Consider the following 5,000-nt stretch of genomic DNA (forward strand, 5'->3'; position numbering starts at 1 on the left):
CAACTCTTTCAGTAATTTAGTGGGTACAGGATCTAATAAACATGTTGTTGGTTTTGATACAGTGATAAGTTTATTTAGCTCTTTCTGTCCTATAGTCAGGGGCAGATCTACCGGGGTGGCATAGGGTGGCAAATACCACCATAAAAGAAAGCAATGCCACCCTTGCTGCCACCCCAGTTGGCACAACAAATTAAAGGTTATGGACAATTTGAAAATTTACAAGCGCGAATCTTTCGTGATTCGTGATCCCGCTCCGAACTCCCGAACTGATTCAAATGATTTGCGATCCCCAAACTGACTCAAATGATTCGAGAACCCGCTCCGAACTCCCAAACTGACTCAAATGATTCGCGATCCCCATAACTGATTCAAATGATTCGCGAACCCGCTCCGAACTCCCAAACTGACTCAAATGATTCGCGATCCCCATAACTGATTCAAATGATTCGCGAACCCGCTCCGAACTCCCAAACTGACTCAAATGATTCGCGATCCCCATAACTGACTCAAATGATTCGCGGGCCCTCTACGAACTCCCGAACTGATTCAAATGATTCGCGAACCCGCTTTGAACTCCCGAACTGATTCAAATGATTCGCGAACCCGATTTGAACTCGCGAACTGACTCAAATGATTCGCGATCCCCATAACTGACTCAAATGATTGGCGAACCCGCTTTGAAATCGCGAACTGATTCAAATGATTCGCGATCCCGCTCCGAACTCCCGAACTGATTCAAATGATTCGTGAACCCGCTTTGAACTCGCGAACTGAAATGACTCAAATGATTCGCGATCCCGCTCCGAACTGACTCAATCTGTCTAGGGCACCAACTCCCAGAGGGGGCACCGTCCCAGTTGCTCCAAAAAAAAAAAAAAAAAACTTCCTCCATTCTCCCATCCGCGCTCGCGACCGCTCGCACGTCATGTTTGCGGCTGAATGTTCATAATCCAATCCCGCGAAGCAGGCACGTGCACAGGTAGGGCTCAACCTGTGCAGAGCACATGCCCTTTTTGCCCTTACACTCCGAAGTGCCCTTTTTTTGGTGGTGTTTTTAAAAATTTTTTTATAAATGCTATCGGTCACCCTTTACATCTGTCTGTCTGTTTTACAAATATTTAGCAAATGAAAGTTCTTAAAACGAGCTTGTGTAAATCTTATTCGATCCTCAAGCTGTCAGTAAGCTGATAACTCCGCCCCCTCTATATTCATTGAATCAACTGAAGTTCCACAGCAGCAGCTGCACAGTAGACAACAGCTGAGCTGAACAGTTTTGCGAAGGGTAAATAAATATCTTGTTGTTTAGATAAGTACTACTAAACACTATGTCTGTAAAGGCTCATATTTTATTTATTTGATGTCTGACTGACTGAGACATGTGGGACGTCGCCTGAGAGAGGGGGCTAGCATTTGCCATCTAGTCATAGCCAATACATAGCCAACACTTAAATGGCCTGTGCATACAGTAGCATTTAATCATTTATAAAATGCGATTTTGGCCAAATGCATTTTACCACAGGAAAAACTGAGCGCTCCTTCTATATAGCTACAAAAACTAGTTTGTAACCTGTAGATGAAAATGTAATGTGATGCCCGCAGCGGCAGGCGCCGTCGCCGTTTTAATGACGGACAGAAAAAAAATCACATTTGCACACATTCGCTGGTCAAAAACTATATATTGATAAGTAATACAACAACATATAATTTGTTTTTACCATCGGAAAATCATAACAGGTGCGCCCCCGCGCTGTTTCGTGCTGGAACTTACACAAAGCGACGAGTGATCCTCGTCACCTAGATAACATTTATAAAATCTATTTCTAAGAAATTTCTTCTTTGATTTATGATTGCTGATACACTTAATTTATTAACATTTAAGCTAATCATGTTTTGGTATACTCTCCGTTTGTCCTCACATGTATAAAATGTAGTAAAACATGGTAGGCGGATGTTGGATATGTTATAGTAACGGTATGGCTATAGTTTCTTATAATCTGGAATTGAGTTGGACATAATTAAATTATATTTCAAAAAAGTTTGTCAAAAATACTTGACTCATTGCTCACCTTCCCCTCTTCTCAATGTCATTCATAATCATGTAAACCAAATAATACAAATTAGCTTATAAAACCAAACAGAATAGCTAAAAAAGAGAATATATATATATATATATATATATATATATATATATATATATATATATATATTTTTTTTTTTTGCAAAGTTCATAAAAAAGTGCATAAAGTTCAATAAAAAAAGATTTTGGTTTCTGTTTGGTGTTATAAGCTAATTTGTATTATTTGTTTAACATGTTTATGTATGAGTCAAGTATTTTTTTTCGCTATAAATGCTATTTAAAAAAAGAGGGAGTACACAAGAGCTGTTGTAATTAGGTTTAAAGAAGCCCTTAAAACCCTGTTTATCTATATTATCTAATATTATTATTATGGTTGTTATTAATCGTGAATAAATCTAAAGCTTTTGAGACTATTATTTGGTGTTAATGAATTTGTCATGAAGATGTGACTATTTCTTCCTGTTATGCAGGGTTACTAAATAATCTTGATATAAAAAAAGGGAGGGGGGTGCCCTTTTTCAGTTTCAGCACATGCCCCTCAAAAGGTCTGTGCACGGCCCTGCCGCGAAGAGAAAATAAAGGAAACTACAAGTAAAAAACAAACAAACAAACAAACAAAAAAAACAGACATAAAGTTGGCTTGACGTTGAACGTTCGAGAGTCTCAAATTTAGGGACCGTCTCTAAAGTTACATGTGATATTGGTATACACTTTTCTAACGTCAGTAGCATTTGAGGAGAATGACTTACAGTCATAAAAACAACTGTAATTGTTCATCTAGGTGTCAGCTATAATGCACAATTGAATTACATTTTTGATATTTATTAAAATCTGTAAATCATATGTAAATTGTGATACTCTTTCACATGGGCTCAAGGGCAAATTTGAAGCTCAATAGCATTTTTTTTTCAGGTTCCCTTACGAAAATTACCCATGGTTTTAACAATAACGCCACAAATCATTGTTCTTGTAGCTATGGCAACTGCAAATCAATCATGGTTTTGTTACTTCAAATAATAATTTACAAAGTATTAATATACTGTAATATATATATATATATATATATATATATATATATATATATATATATATATATATATATATATATATTGTATTTTTATTTTTTTGCTATAAAAACAGACCTAAGCCATCAATAGCCTTTAAAATGACTTAAAGTGCTTTATATAAAAAATAATGATTGGTTAATAATAACACTGTTAAAATACATAATGTAGGCAAATACTAAATAAACAATGTTATGTACATGTTATTACCAATGTCATGTGATTGCTGCTGTTACACTTACAGGACAGGATACTGACCAAACATTTCATTCAAATATTCACTTAATCTTTCATTTTTGGACACCTTTTTGTTATAGATGACACAGGCTTTATAATTTCTTCAACAAAAAACGTTCATTTCACAACCCTTACTAAAATAAACCATGGTTTTATCAGAGTAAAACTGCTTAGTTTCCTTTTGCATGATTTCTGAATGCTTGAGACTATAAAATAAATTAGAGTCATAATAAAGTTTAGCCACAGGTAAATGTCGAGAGCTACAATTGTGATTTGTAAATAATACAATTTATTCATTTAGTTTTTTATTTGATTAAATTTCTTTTTTCAACCCTATAGTAGGTGTTTTTTCATCATCATATTTGAGGAAGGGGGGCACAACAATAAATCCTGCTTATGGGAATCCTTAAGGTGTTGTTATACACGTCTCTGGGAATGTGTGCTCCACTACACACACACACTCTCTCTCTCTCACACACACACACTCTCTCTCTCTCTCTCACACACACACACACACACACACACACACACAGACACACTCTCTCTCACACACACTTTATGAAACACATAAAATCGCCTCAAACAGTCATGAATTAAATGTACTGTATTTAATGACTGACAGCAGTGTGTGTGTGTGTGTGTGTATCACACACTCTCAGTAAACTCTCAGTAGTCATGTTTTACTGTAACTGTGATGAATATCCTCACTCTGTGGATGCTGGAGGCGCCACATGAAGACCTCAGTTCCTCTTTCTTATTTATTCCAGTCTATTTCATTATATATTTATGAATGCAGTGTTAAATCCGCAGATTTGTCTTCCTCGCGCGGCTGAACTAATGCGCGGTCTTGGCTCGAATCCACGCTCATGTTCGCGTAAATAACTCCGAGCGCGCGCACACGTGGACGCGATGAAGCGCGCGAGCGGTGGAGCAGTTCTCCGGGATCCGCGCGGTCAGAAGCTGATGGAGCTCGCGCTTCAGACACCTGGCAGCAGGTGAGATCATACACACAGAACAGGTGAAGTCTGTTTACTTTAGTGCTGCTGAGCGCGAGAGGAACTCGCCACGAGCATCCGGGTCACCTCACACACGCAAGGCATGTCTGCTTCAAAAACCTTATTTTTAAGAACCAATATTTGGCACTAAAAATATGTGTGCATTGTGACATTAATGACTAAACAGCGGCTTCACTCCTGTTTTTGCATATATATTAATAACTTGATAGAGAAATGTTGATTATTGGTTTATTATTTACGGTAAATTATTAATTTAATTAATTATTTAATGTATTTGTGAAGTGTAATTTCGAATGCACGCTGGGATTTGTTATAACATAGAAATCATTGTCTCCAGATATTGTTAATTACTGTAATGAGAATTTGAGGTTAGTCCTGAAAATAATCTCACAGTTCAGAAATCCCTCAGAACGAGGCTTCATTTTCTGTTTTAATGCATATACTGTATGTAAACATGTCAATGTGTGCGCAGTATAAACAATTTAGTGAGGTATAAAATCTCTATGTGTGTCTCTGTGTACATCGGATATAAAATGCCCTTGAGACTTGACTTGCCACTGACCTTTGACCTTTAATGCTGGTACTGAAGAGGTGTGGTGTATTCAT

At 37.1% G+C, this 5,000-nt stretch overlaps 1 protein-coding gene across 1 annotated transcript in view; it reads left to right on the forward strand.

The window, feature by feature from the left end:
• The first annotated feature begins 4,086 nt into the window (after nucleotides 1-4,086).
• The window catches only part of lingo4a (leucine rich repeat and Ig domain containing 4a), an 8,719-nt gene continuing 7,805 nt past the window's right edge, over nucleotides 4,087-5,000 (forward strand). Inside the window, exon 1 of the mRNA XM_052532715.1 lies at nucleotides 4,087-4,373. The gene's annotated coding sequence lies outside the window, so the exon portion shown is untranslated. The remainder of the gene's footprint in view (nucleotides 4,374-5,000) is intronic.

The sequence above is a fragment of the Carassius gibelio genome, chromosome A19, assembly GCF_023724105.1.
Source record: "Carassius gibelio isolate Cgi1373 ecotype wild population from Czech Republic chromosome A19, carGib1.2-hapl.c, whole genome shotgun sequence".
Taxonomy (NCBI): domain Eukaryota; kingdom Metazoa; phylum Chordata; class Actinopteri; order Cypriniformes; family Cyprinidae; genus Carassius; species Carassius gibelio.